Raw genomic sequence first — 15,589 nt, 5'->3', positions numbered from 1 at the left:
TCTATGGTCGCACTGCAGCCAGGTCAGGAGCCGCTGCTTATATTCTTTTACACGAAGTGTAGAGCTCAGCACTCTTTTCTTAGCCAGCTCGCCAGGTTTTATTGATTTCAATTAGATGGGGCCATTCATTGTTTTAACTAGAACATGAACGCATGTTTACTGTCACAGGATAAGAAACAGATAAGTGACTATTAGAGCTAGTGTTGAGAGGACCGAAATATTACGCCGTGACTTTTTCTATTTGTTGCTGTCGTATTGTATATTTATCTGACTAGGCAAGATTTGGGCTATTCCATTTACAGAAAACAAAAATCACAGAAAATATCTAGTTTATACAGTGTCAAAGGAAAGATCAACAGTCTGGTGTCAGACCACATAGACCTGAAAAATTTAAGGTTACCCAGGACTAGTTAGTTGCCACTGATACTGCCATCCATTATTCCCTCAAACTGTGACACATCCTTTGAGATGCTGTATGCTTTCTGATTCTTTCACTTGACAATTACCATGTCCAAAAGAATTACGATAACAATATTACTGTGATATCTATATATATAACAACAATATATTATATCTATATATAGACTATATATGACTATACTATATATAAATCTATTATATATATATAATATATATATATATATATTTATATATAAAAATAATGATGATGCTGTCAGTCAAATTCATCTTTAACATTTATTGTGTGCTTTGTCTCTTTTTGGGTCAGTGAATTACACTCAACTGTTGACTGGTTACCAGCATCGAGGTGCATTACCACCACCTACTATGTTGGAGTGTGAACCACAAAGCAGGAACAGAAAGAAATGGAAATGATTAATTACACGATATCATGTGTGTACTATTATCATGTTAATATTTCAGTTTTAAATATCACAATTATCGTTAATGTGGAGCTTTAGAAGCTTGAGTTATGTAGAGACATTATACAAGGCAATGGATTTACAGCTTTGACATTCCTCTGCTATTACAGATATAATATGTTGTAATTTAGAAAGGACTGTGTGTTCTATCCTCTTAGGTGTAGCTAGTGAGATTTGTTATAGTATGAGGACAACAGATACAAAGTGTTGAAATCTTGTTAACTGAACTGCAACATTATGCTTTCAGGCCTTGCTTTTGTTAGTATTATATTTCACCCCCTCCTAACTTTTTATCTTCTCCCATTGCCATCATACACGGTCTATTATAGCAGAAAAACACTATTCTTTAACAGAAGCTGTGAAATACTGTGCACAAGCGTGCAATGAAACCATAGAGTAAATACTGCTGCTCAGAAGCTAAATCCATACGCTGCTTTTTTATAAACACGCTGGTACAGATAAACAGATCACCAACAAAACTAGCCCAAATCTAAGTGTCACAAGGGTAAATAAATGATTATATAACCAGCAGTGACAGGTGAATCCTCTGAAGGAGGAGCTGTAAAACTTCAGTGCGATAAAGGTGCAGAGTGATACAAACAGAGTGTGGTGCCTCACTGCATCACCATGCAGCAAAGGGAGGGGAGACAGACTGAGCAGGGTGGAAAGATTTATGAGTTGACATTTCATAAAAGTTCAGGGGGTGTATTGAACAGAAATAATGCTGAGCGATTCTGCACACACAAACAACATATAACACCTAATATAAACAATACATAAAACCTACACATACACTCATGTGAAAACAGCACTCGATCATACGCGCACACACAACACAGGCTTGGTCAGGCTTGTTCCTGGTAACAGCTCATAATTTGCTGAGCTGCACTGGGCGCATACAGCACTGCACCAGCATGGCCTGTTAATTAGGAATCTGCATTCTTTGAGGCTTTTGTTTTTAGCCGCATTACTTCTGAACTATTTGTCACGGAATTTGCAGCATCTCCGGTTAGTGTACTAACACTGCAGCACAGTAGGGCTATTTGTTTTCTGAGAACCAGCTTCCATCAACTCTTGTGACAACGCTGTCCCAAGGGGCAAAATGAACTCCTGCTGCAGAAGAGCTGCCTTCTCATCTAAATTGTGTACTAATATGATTCTGTGTAGGGACTCTACATAAATCATGGACCGTAATACATTATTCAAGGTAAAAAACATAACAGAAGAACATTGCAGTGTCTCTCTTTGAAAGGTGATTGAGATGACATTGATTTGAGTGCAGTCTGTCTTTAATGCAATCATTTACATCAATACCTAGTCAAAAGCATCTTAAGGATGATGTGTAGACACAGAAGACACAGAAATACCAAGCTACTACTAATATCTCAACATCTAATTTGCTAATGAACAAAAAAAAATCCAATGAAAGCAACTTATTTACAAAATGCTACTGAGGTATCACTCTAGTTTATTACAAAGCTCCTCTTTCTTCCACTACAGCTACTGTAATGAAGCAATGGTAAAAAGAAACCACTGGCACCAAAGAAGCTTAGTATACCAACACAGCAGTGAGGAGCAAGTTTGTAAGTGTTTTTAATATTTGTTCGCATTGCCTTACATCACAAGCATGTTTCAGGGCCCCAAAGCACCAACAATCAGGTCAAGAAGGGTTTCTGTTTCCATTAAGCCAGATAAAGACGAGAAAGAATGACTGGCATCTCTACTGTCTTTTCTCAATGTGGCTGTGTTTACATGTACTGTAGTAGAGTGTTCAATTCTAGCTGACATAAGAGGTAACTGTCAGTTAAAAAGTAACATATATGAAGTAAAAATAGTAGTTTTTTTAACAGTAGTAGTAGTGTGACAAGTGGGCAAACTGTGAATGGAGAGTAACCTGAGAGTAGGAGGGCAGCTCGGTTTTGATTTCAACTAAAGCTTCTCCCAAGAAATGTGTGGAAACAGCAGCACTGCAGCTCAAATCAGCTCCCTCTCTCTCTCCCTCTCTCAATGCTGCAACAACCACGGTACAGCCCTGGCATGCCATACTGATTTTTTTCAGCAAAAACAAGGGGCTCAGAGTAATCCCTGTCCAAAAATGGTCTAAGTCTTGGCAGTGGGGGCACCAGGGGCACAGCTCTGTGGTTTGCACACCTCTCCCTCTTTTTCTCAAAACCTGAATAGAAACACACAGGTTCCACAACACACATCAAAGACAGGGTTCAAACCACCCTTTCACAGTCTCAACTCCTCTCTCTATTTACACTAAAAGAAACAGTACCCACTGGTAGCACAGATCTCTCTTTGCTTCTGTCTGCTACTTACTTTGCTCTGCTCTGCTGTATCATGCACACAGTGGAAACAGCCTCACCTGCTGCGTGAGAGTGAATCATCACGAATCAGCTGCTAGACTCGCTGTGTTTGCTGCAGGTCATGGAAATCCTCTCGGCATTGTCAGGGAAGGTGGGAAGATGCAAAAGAGGGTCTCTCGTATGCAGCTTGCATCCGCAAAGGGGAGTAAAGTGGAGCCAACAGGAGGAGAAGAGGAGGGGAGGCTCTTTACCTCTGCTTTCTCCTTCTCAAGTGTGCTATCTGAGAGTTTCACCCCACACTTGCTGAGAGGATGGTAGAGATGTAACTCCCTCCCATCAGGGGAATACCTCAGTTGCTTATCAGAAACTCCCTCCCTTTCTATTTTCTACTTCCCACTCTCTACCTCTCACTGCCTCTAGAACTGAATTCACCAAACATTTATTGCTTTTAAGGAAAGAGTGAGTTGTGTAGCTACTGTTGAAATATTAGTTGTGATATGTTTAGATATATTTTGGCTTCTGTTCGTCACACAGGTATACCACTGATATCCTCTGAGTGGCAGCATTGCAGCTAAAGTAATGAAGACAAACAGAAAATGGTCAATTTGCTTTTTCAATATCAATCAATAAGATAACTTTGTCTGATAGATATCCGTCTATAATATTAATTAGTTGCTCCATGTGCACGAGTTCACATGAAATAACAGTGGGTGTTATAAAGCATAAAGTATTCAAATAATGACCATGACATTCGTGTTAAGCGCAAGACAAACAGAGTGTTGAGTATTTAAACCATGATCCAGATACTTTTCACAACTCCTAAAACAGATAAACTCTCATACTTCATGGGGCCCTTCAAGGTCACCTCAAGGTCGTCGGTGTCTACTTTTTGAAGCGCTGGTTTAACAGTAAGGTTGACCTGTGACCTACGCTAAAAGGGAATTGATACTAATCCCAAGGAATGCAGGCCAGAGGAGCAGGTGGTACCAACATACTGTGTCTGTGGTAAATACTGAAACAGATAAGTTAAAAGAAGCAAAACTGCAACCTCTCTTCAGCTTAAATACATTCAGACAATGTGACACACTCAAGGTCCAACCCACGGAGAAGGACAGAAACAAGAGCCCTTCGGGCATATTTTCAGTGCAATTAACAGGAGCAAGAAGAGCCTCTTGTCTCCCTTTATGTGGCTTTAATAATAAGCATCAGAGCATCGACAAGGTGTCTGAAAACTCAAGGAGGATAAATCATGTAAGAGCTTGGCAAGTGAGAGCCAAGCTATTTCTCTGTGACAAAATGAAACTGATCATGAATATTCTAACTATAATGTAAAAAAACATGTTTTTCCTGAAAATATTTCTAGTTCATTGAACAAATGATACAAAAACACACTGAAAACTCATTCCATGGTCACAAAGCTATATAATTAAGCTATCCATTAAACAAGAAACTGAGTTTAAAAAACAGACATTATGAAAGGCAGAGAATGTCATTAAGATAATATGTAGATGTAATATGTATATTTTTATACACAACCCTAGCTGATGATTAAAGTATCAACTGACTGATTAAAGTGAGTCTGTGCTCAACACAAACTCATCAGTGTGGTGTAATAAATGTCATATACTGTAGAAACCTTTGGCCTGATATTGAAGCTCTGAGTGAAGTAAAACACAAATCAATAATGTGCAACTAATCACCAAAGAACACACAACGGCAATCACTTATTCCAGCTGGGCTGCTGACTTCATTTCCAAGCCAATTTAATTAGCTGTAACGAATGTATCATTAATATCAGCGAGCTGTTAGTAGGAAGATGATGCGCTTCTGCAGAAAAGGACGAGACGAAAGCAAATCAGATGAACACAAGATCAGGTCAAATGAGGTACCATGAACCAATAGTGAACTGTCATTTCTGTGTGTACGACCACCACACCCAGGCAGTGTGAAACATTGAATTGTGGGAACGAGATATCAAGGACCTCCAGAAACACTGTGTCGCATCCCAGGCCTAGCAGGCAAAATTAATTAAGCCTTAATAGCAGTGGTTTGTGCGCAGTACCCAGACATGGGGAGCCATTAAGGAGATAAGCATTCTGCAGCAGGATTTGTACATGTTGACTGACCTTTATCAGTTTCATAGCTGAGCACTGCAGCAGCAGCCTCCCTCAGCTTTATTTCCCTGACATTTCTGAAGGAATTACCCGGGCAGTCTCTCCACAGAGTTACTGGGAGACTCTGTTGTCGTTCAGTGTGGAAACGAGGGAAGCCAACCAAACACATTTCACACTGACTGACTGGCCTTTCCCTACTGTTGCGCTCATTTACTACCATCATCGTCATCATTGTTTACAACTGCAGAAACTCCAAGCTGAGTTGACAGTATGATACACTTATTACAACCCTACTGGAGAGTTGTTAGGCCTCTCTACACCATCCATATACAGTAGTTAAAATAGCATCAATGGAATCAGAAAAACCCTGGTCTTAGCTCTGCTTTTATGGAGCCTGTACTGATCCAGCAAACCACTCAAGCGACACTGGGCAAAGAGTGGTAAAGACAGGCTCAAACAGGCCCAATGGAGAACAGGTGCAAGGACTTGCCAGTGTCTGTACCTCTGTCAAACAGAGGGTTTGGCAAAAATTGAAAGAGCCGTCACCTCATTAACATTCTACACACACAGTTCTGACACAGCACATCTCATTCGCAATCACAATGGTCCTTTAGGCCATGCTGTTCCAAAACATAAGCAAGGCAACAGCTAATTGCATTGCAGTGAATGGAAGAAGCCTTTCTTGCGTGTTGTGTTGGGCCAATAATAAAGAATTAAGACGCGAGGAAACACTACTCTCCATGCACAGAAACTAATTCTGAAAAAGAACCATTGCTCCGAGTGAAAACGTTGATATCCTGGATCCTGGTCTGGGAACTGAAATCTTTTGTCTTTAGGTGTCTTCAGTTATATCTCGTTTCATGCCTGCTCATTTGGAAATTACACTAAAAAGGAGAGTAAAAAGACTAACGGGGTCTGAACTTTAGTGTACAAACACACATTAAGAGCCAGAAACCAATATTAGTATCTTGTACCCAAGAAGGTTTACTCTTCTTATTTTATAACCTTAAACCTTCAAACAAACCCTCAAACAACTACCTGCAGCAAGAGTTGGTTATCTACAGCACCGTGAGCACATCAGCACTTCCTTTGCTCCATTGGCACAAGTTTAGCTGACTGATAAATATTTGAAGTAACTCATCAAAGAAATTGTGGTTTTATAATGCTTCCAACCATGACAATAAAATGACTTTCAAAAGCATTTATCTTAGGGATCAATAATGACAGGAATATGCTGTGACAAAGAAAAAAGTTAGGAAGCATTGCTGGTTTGAAAGTTCTGATCTAGTTTGGCAAATCTCTTCTTGGGGGTACTGACAAGCTATGGGAGACAAGATTTTGCAAATCAAATCTCTTACCAAGACAAAAACACACAATCAGCAAAAGAATTGCATAACTGACAGTGCAAAAGAGACACGTCAGGGGATGCTGATAATCTCTGCTGTAGCCCTTACTTGCACCTGCACGTGATCAGTGGAGCTCACGTATATATATGTATTTATCTAATAAACAGAAGTGTCTAATCAATCAGACAAAGTGATAAGCTGACCGAAAACGTATCAAATCTTCTTCAAGCCAACTCTGGAACAGGCTTTGTCTCTACTCGTTCCTCTCTCACTGTGATCTGCACATCAATAGTGGAGGTTCAAAGGCACACACACGGAACATACAGACACAACTTCACAACACTTATTCAAGCTTTGTCATCAAAGGTCTGACCCAATCTCAGATCAGCTAAAACACAACATGAGCCACTCGCCTCTGGAAATCACAGGGTAATATGGTGACCTCTGACCTTCATCCTCCACAGGCTCCATGGGTGCTTTGCATAGCTTCCTATCGCTGTAGGTCAGAAGCAGATGAGAGTGACTGACATTAGGGAATCTGACCATGAGAGATGAACTAAAGGTAGGTCATAACTGTGTTCACAGCTGCAACGTGAAAACAACTCGTCAGCACCCAGCAGGACAACAGCAAGAGCCTTACGTCCTCTGCTACACCGGATCTGTTAGGCTGCAGCACTGCCTTACACTGACAGAGCATGAGCACTCTTACTGTGCTGTGCACAATACAGCAAAGAGTCACCCAAAGGTTTAGTCTGCTGCATGAAAAAAAGGAGTAGGAACAATTTGGCAATAATAAACATGGTTCAATTGACAAAAAATAAAACAGAACTCCAAACAATTGCAGACAAAAAAAATCTGAATTGTGTACTGAACAGAATCACAAATGTATCATGTTGCAGGGTTTTCCTTGTTTGTACGTCACTTACACGTCATGTTACACTACAGGCTGCCCATCAAGCACCCGAAATCACACCTAAAGCATGCTCGTGTCATCAGTTTACAAGCTTATTTACTGTGGTGGCACTTTTTCAAAAAATATGCTCAGCTGAACTAAGCACATTTGGGATATTAATGTCTTCGCACCAACTTACTTTCATAAGCAGTGAAACCTCTCCCTACTGAAAATATGAGGATGCAAATGGGATTTGACAGCAAAGACTACAGAACAGAATATGTATTCTAATAGAACAGATATATTTTGAACATCATGTAAAAGATATACTCTCCCTTCAGTCATTGCCAATGGTTCCTGTAACCCTAACGATAAAAAAATGCATTGAAGTGTGGTTATGTTAAAGGTTGTCTGTTTTTGGATGTGTTCATCCTACTGTCATTTCAGCCATTTCAAGATTCAATTACAAAATTACAATAACTTTGCCATGTTGAGTCCAAAGGTTGAATTGTACTTCTACCCTTGTTACCGTAGTATTAGCACTGCCAGAAAGTTTAATGTCTATCAATATGTGCACTCCACCAACTCTTCTATCTTTCCAGCAGACAAACATCAACAAGAAAGCTGTCGCAGTATGATCGGCTTAGCTCTCAGCCCAGAGAGAGCAGATTGAAGTCTGGGTTTGAGCAAATGATTCCAGGTCAGGTAAAAAAACAGTTCTGATGGAGAGGCTCTCCCTTGGTCTCTTGTATGGAAACACACCAAGCAGCAACCTCTGTGGCTCTGAAGTTAAGTCTATGCGCAAGTGCCAAAAACTACAGTTCCTTGAACAGCTGGCTGCAGGACATGTTAGTCTCAATAAACCCACATATTAAAATATCCAACTTCACAGCAGAAATAAACATGTTTACAGTCTTGTTTCTATTTAACTCACCCATTCAAATTATATTAAAGCTTTAAGTTATGCATAATTACAGTTTTTTCCATTTGCTTAAACACAATTTACCAAAACACACACCCAAACTGCAAAACACCTCATATATCCCACAAAATGAAGCAATGCAACCAAAATCAAACTTTTGCACCAGATGGCACACATTCGTATTCGTAGATTTTTGTCTAACAAACTACACACTGTTGGGCATAATGAAAGGCACTCTCATCTTTAGTATGCTTTGCCATAATACTAACATAGTTCAAACTGTGGACAATTCTTCAGGTTGTTCACATGCACAGAAATATTTGCAGATACAAACACATGCTATTGAAATATTTATTTTATCTATTTTTCACCAAACAAGTCAGTGCAACGTATGCACAGCAGATGTATTTACATTGGAGTGAGCTAAAATATGCTCACAAAACAGTGAGCTGAAAAATACAATTGCAGAAAAAATGTCAGAAAAAATAAATAAATAAAAAATAAAGAGGAAAGCAAAATAATTTGACAACACAGCTCTAGCCCGACCTCTCACTCTTCCTCCCCCTCTCATTCAAACCCTCCCTCTTCCTCTTCCTCTCTCAGCAATGTCTTCCAAAGTTACTTCCTGATTAAAGTGTTAACAATTTCATAACAGCATGTTTGGGCAGGTGTCACATATAGTGGCCAATGAGCTCATGTAGTGTCATTTTATTTTATGGCGTGTTTTGAAATTGCAAACATGTGACTTTATGTCAGATTGTTGTGTCTTATGCAGAGAACCGCGTTCAGTACACTTAACAAGAGCCACTTCGAATTGCAAAATGTGTGTAAAGCAGAAAATGTGTTTAAAGTTTTGGAGATTTGAGATGAGGTTTTGCTCCCTGTGTGTCAGTTTAAATATTTGTGCTATCCATGTCATTTCAGTGTGTTAGCAACTGGACAAAACTGTAACAGCGTGGCCACTCTGATTGACAGATGGGTGCCGGCGTCTTGCAGCCCACCTCAGGTCTGCTGATGAGCCACATCTTTGTTGATTTTTAGATTAGCCATGAGGCAGAAGAGGTAGGACAAGATGGTGGCGGCCACACATTTTGAGCTTGAAAATAGCTCCAGAAACCTGTGGGTGACGTCACAGGTACGACATCTATTCTTTACACTGTCAATTAAACACACACAGAAGGAACTGAGGGACAATAGAGCACATAGATCAACTGCCCACCAGCACAGCAGGTTGGATGATCAGCAATGGTCCATATTACATGAATGTAATCGAATGCGTGTAAATATGTTCCATCTAGAGTTAAACTCAGGAATATTTCTTGCCTTGACTTTTCCACACTGACGCAGCTCTCCTCTCACTGACATAATGGAATGACGGCAGGCAGACAGGAAGGCATCATAGATAATTCCACTGTATCTTCCAGTCAGCTAGTGAGAAACACAACCCCTGCATAGCTGAAACTATTTAGCATCATATGTACACCAGCAAAAGTAGATCAAATGTGTGCCTTTTACAACCTGACACTGTATACTTTTTGTGGCTACTAAACTAGAGCATCTGCTTAAGTGTCCAACCCACATTGCAAAGCCAAACACAGCTAATCACTTTGCTGTGCAATGTAGGACAGAAGGGGATGTGAAGTGCGGGGGAATGTTAAAGCTTAAAATCTCAGGCAGGAGATAGTCAAAGAATGGTGTGCAGCGAGCCCTGCTGAATGTGCTGTCATCTGTAGCTAAATAAACAAACCCATCAAGAAACCTTACTGTAGAGTAATGACACGGCACGAGAACATCAAGGCGAAAAAGAATGCAAAATACTGTCAGATAATATCTCATTCACAGGCAACAATCTCAGCAGTATCTAAAAACAGTCAGTTCCATTTTCAACTAAACATACCAATGAAGACCATTCTCGTAGTGTGAAATGGAGGTAACTGATTAAACTTTTATTACTTCCCAGAGAAAGAGACTTAAGTGGTAATTTATTTGAATTTGACCGATTCACCCTTGAATCCCTTCAGGGATCTCCACCCATGTGTAGGAGGCTTAACTAGCAAAGTGATCACCGCCCTGTCAGCAGAATAAAAAGAAGAATATCAGAGAGGATGGGGTTCTGAACAATAACAACAACAAAAAAGCATCAGACAAGATAAAGAGATGTTAGGTCCCCGACGCCTTCTACTCAACCTCACTGTCCTTATCTACAAGCTCCCATCTGGGTAACTTATGAACCGAAGCAAGGCAGTGCATAACAGCAACAGAAAGATACAATTCCTCGCAGGTCAGGGACATCCTGTACATGGGCACATATTTGCATCTAATTTCAACAAAAAATCCCAGCACCAGAGCTGAGCAGAGCAATGTAACCATCGAGACTGCACATTAACTGGAAAACCAAACACAAAGTCAGCATTGGCTAATTTTGTTTAGCTCTGTTGCATCTCATTGTCATGAAAATGTAAAAAATGTGCCATTAAGTAAAATTTAAATTAGGTACTAATTAGATACCACTTCTCGATGAAATTCATTTTCCAGGAATACTTTACAGTTCCGTCATCTTAAAATGAAACTTGATTATAAATACATACTGTTAGCAATTCTGAGACCTTGACAAAATGTTTAAAAAGCTGCCAGTAACAAGCATTTTGAATTGCTGTCAACTGAAATACTGAAGCAATTTGTATTCGTACCTAAAATAATGACATATATTGTTTGTTCTGAGCATGTTAACATTTGCACCTTGTACTTACTCACTTTTAATTAGATTTTGCACAGCAGGAGGTTTTCTCAAATCAAATCAGAGAAATGTAGTCATTAAAATGTGCATCAACTATAGTTTGAACAGTAGCACGTACAAGTGAACCTGATGATCAAGAACAATTTTATGTTTTATTCCCATCGATGTAGAAGTGAAGTACAGCAATCCTAACTATTCGCTACAACCTATGATCTACTCATCAATCATGTGACGACCACTCTTTACCTATGTTTAGGGTGGAGCAAGATTATTAGACATTCACGTGCATTCACTCGTCCTGTCAGATTAAATATGTTTTTCAACCATTTCTCTGTTGAGTGCCAAAACAAAATGAGAGGCAGAGAGGAGTGAATCCTGGGAAAACTGGCTCTATGTCACACATGCGCTGCGTTTATCATTTAGTATTCATATACAGAACACTGCCAGAAGTGTCAAAGCATCCTCCCTGTGCTAAAACTGATTCTTCATTCGTAATGGAGATGCTGCATCACTGCACACACTCTATAATCTCTTCCCACAAGGTGTATGTGTACATCCATGTGAATTGCCTACTTATGCTGCTGTTGAGGGCTTTCAAGAGAATTTATGGTGAGGCAGCTTGCCTGTTCTGCAGCAATTCTGCAGCACAGATGTCAGTCAGATATGACACATTTAGAATAAAAACAAAGCAATAAATCACCCTTAACCAAGTATAAAACGACAACAGAATGCTGAGTTGCAAAACAAAAAGTGAGGAAAGTCAAGTCAGCTTTTTACGATAAAAGATAATGATCTCCCTGGTCACTAGTCATAAAGCTTTGACTAACACAAATCAATAAGCAGCAATATCTAGGCAGCCACGTGCACTTTCCAAATCACAAACAGATATGACACGCAGAGCAAGCATATCAAAACAAAGACAACCTACCTGCAGGTTGTCAATACAGGTCCCATGCAGCAGCAGTCATCATTTGCTAGACTAACCACGAGCGTTTTTCTTTGTCTTCATGGTTGAAAGAGCTGTCTGCTCCCCGAGGTTTTACAGTGCCAAATGGATGATCTGCAGTACGACTCTCTCCAATTCAGCCAAAGTTAGGCAATCTGTCATACTACGTGCACACTCCCCTGAGCACACGCAGACACAAATTGCATATGTTTGTGGTCAGATTATCTGTTTGAGCTCTGATCCCCATAATCCGCCAACATCAAAAATAAATCAAACATCACAATAAAACTCAAACTGTAACAGACAAGCACAGCAAAAGTACTCTGAGCAAGAAACCGCACGACTGGATGATCAGAGACAGAAACTCCAGTTCACCTTTTGCTGTTATTAAAACAAAAATCCAGTGCTATGTCGGAGCAACTTCCACAAATAATGAAATGACTTACACATCACAGATCGGACTGGTGTTTACCCCATAAAATAATGGTTGACAGGTAAGCAGGTAGCTTGGTGGGTAGCTACCTAGGTGGATAGGGAGATAGCTTTAATGACGTCACATTTGTGAGTAAAATGCCACACGGAGGTGAAAAACGCTGCAGGTAAGTTGTCTAATGATGGCCAACACAAAGATGAACGTGGCAGCAGCCTTATCTATTCCTATGGGTGGAGCACATCATTAATGTGCTCCTGGGAAAACACCTCTGTAAGAGCTGGACGTTACTAAGCTAAATAAACTCATGCACAAATCTTCTCACCTACTTGTTCTTCAAATACGATAAAATTATACGACTATGTCATAAATGAATAGAATAATAAATAGGAGACATCCTACCAAGCTGTCAAAGTATGTTAAGATACAGCGTCTTCATGACTGTCATCCCTTTTACCATGCTCTTTATGATGGAGAGAAACAAAATAGGACAGGCGAAGTTGAATTTGGTTGTAATATTAAGGATTACATTATCTGAACCGTGGTAATCCCTGTTTTCCAATGCCATTTCATGAAAGCTCTGTCACTTGCCGGTGCCTTTGTCTAAAAGCAGAGGTGCAGATGAACAGTCACCAGATCCTCTAACAATCGGATTCAGCTAACCCTCATGCTGTGAAACATGTCTAAATCCCTTACACAATCACGTCAGAGGCATTTTCATGTCAACCCACCACTAAATACCCTCCTCCATCCAACCCTCGTCTGACACACACTCACAGATTTTTTTTAACATTGGGGAGCTTTTGTCAGCAAGATGACAGTGGAGGAATGTATCAAATTATCCAGCTGCTGAAAAATGCACTGTAAAGAATACTAAGAGACAAATCTATTGTTTAAACCTTTGATTCGGTTACGTTATTCCTTTGGATTTAGTACAGTGGTAAATGACAAAGTCATCATATTTAAGCAAACATACAGAAGCTGCCGTATGAGAGAAATTTGATTAGTCTGGTAAATTTTGCTGCAGAGAATCTTGGCCATGACTGTGTCCGAGCTCTTATAGCGCAGCACACTTTACTGCAGCAGGCCAGGTGTTTACAACAGTGTTTGCTCCAGCGTGCACAGTGCAGTGTATCTATAATATGACAATGGTGATCTATGGAGGAAAACAAAGACATTTCTGACTTCTCGTCAAGATTGGCCAATACTCCTTCTACAATCCTGAAGTCTGAGTCAGCTCTTTGTGTGTGTGTCCATGTGTGTGTGCTATCTGTTCTCTGCTGGGAGCTAACTGTGTCCAGACTGGCTCCAAGCTTGGAGGGACCTTTCTCCTGCAGTTCTCATTACAGAATCTGAGCAAAGACACACACCGCAGCCATTGAACACACTCCCACTGGGGAGTTACATTACATTACAGTGATACATAGGGTTAAGACAGCACAGCTACTCCATGACTGCAATGCTCAGTGGCACCGCACACAGAGACCCCAGTGGCCACAAAAGCAAACAAAATCGACTTGGAAGCAAACTGATTTTTTTTTTAGTCACTGTCTTCTTATATTATGCAGTATTAACATACTGCACACAAATCTATTGAGGCACTGCAGGTTTTTCTTACATCTGTTCCTTCTAAGTTGTAAATTCAGTCTCTGGTATTCCCCTGCTTAGATCACAAAAGCACCATTTTCAGTAAATGACCTCAAATACAGCATTACCACATTGCAGAATCAGACATCAAACAATTATTTTAATATTGTACACGATGTTACAAAAAAATATTAAAAGTATGCTTTAATCTTTTGGTTGAAGCCCACTCCCATCTGTCCATCTTGGATCCCTAAAGCATGCAGACTATCACATTATCATTTTCTTGAGGAAATTAAACTGATGGATTAAATGAATTAGGTAAGGTTCCACTTGGCTGGCAGAGGGTAACTGAATTTACAGGCTATTTTTAGATCTCCGTATCCTCAGAGTGGGGAGAGCTTGTAAAGACTTAGGGGGTTTATTAAGTGCCAGGCGTCAGTAGAGGAAGGTAGACCACATCTGGTGCACAGCTCTAAAACTCTAACTGGCCGGCTGGATTTTACCAGAACAGCCCTTCCCTAGAATTTCTATCCCACGTAAAGGGGATCATCTAAATCACAATTTGGGGAATTTTTAAAAGGTTACAGTCTTGATGCACATACTCCCTTTTCAAATACCTTAACCTCTTGTTAGGTATCATCACTATGACTATTCCTAGAAGTATTACGTCCTCCCTTGAAAGGTGCTGGAAATGTCAGTGGTTAACAAGAGGTCTTCTCCTTCCTCCTATACTGTCCTCCTTTTATGCATGGATTTTCTGTCCCCTGCACCAATTTTATGTGTGTCACTTTTTAGGATGAAGTGGTCCGGGCCATTCAAAGCCACAATTAAAAAAGACATGACCTCTATTATCAGCTGAGCATACAAATGAAGCGCTGTGTCTTTTGGCCATATTTCTCCCTGTGGCTGAGGGATGAGCTGGGCTGGGTGTGACTGGGTTTGTACTCAACATTACTGGAACTGTTTGGATGAACTAAACAAGAAATCAGATGTTATCCAACACCCTGAGTAGAACCAGATGCAAGCGAAAACTGACCAGTGCATAATTCATTTAAAACAAACCAACACAAAAGAATGTACAATGTCATAAGAGGTTCATTTATGTTAGTATAAAAAGGTTGTGAAAGCAGCAATATATTCTGAAATGATTTAAATCTGATACAAACCTCTGTTATCTGCTGCTCATACTGTAGGTGAAATTTCGTGGTCTGGTGGTTTACAGCCCACTGCCTCTATGGCAAAGAACACAGCAAGAGGGCTGACCAATGAGAGGGGGGGGGGCACATACAGGAATGATAAATAGGCTAAGTAACCTTATCGCTGTGGCTGACATCGACACGCTGACAGAATGATAATAAGCTCGATATCTTGCGAATGGATCTATCAATGTTTGGGTCTGTGGCGTGATTTCTGTCACAAACCAAT

At 40.2% G+C, this 15,589-nt stretch overlaps 1 protein-coding gene across 4 annotated transcripts in view; it reads right to left on the bottom strand.

Annotated features, from left to right (window-relative positions):
* The window catches only part of plekha7b (pleckstrin homology domain containing, family A member 7b), a 72,124-nt gene that overhangs the window by 35,629 nt on the left and 20,906 nt on the right, over positions 1-15,589 (bottom strand). The window lies entirely within an intron of this gene.

This window comes from Larimichthys crocea, chromosome VIII, assembly GCF_000972845.2.
Source record: "Larimichthys crocea isolate SSNF chromosome VIII, L_crocea_2.0, whole genome shotgun sequence".
NCBI classification, from domain to species: Eukaryota; Metazoa; Chordata; class Actinopteri; family Sciaenidae; genus Larimichthys; species Larimichthys crocea.
This window is presented reverse-complemented; position numbering and strand designations above follow the sequence as displayed.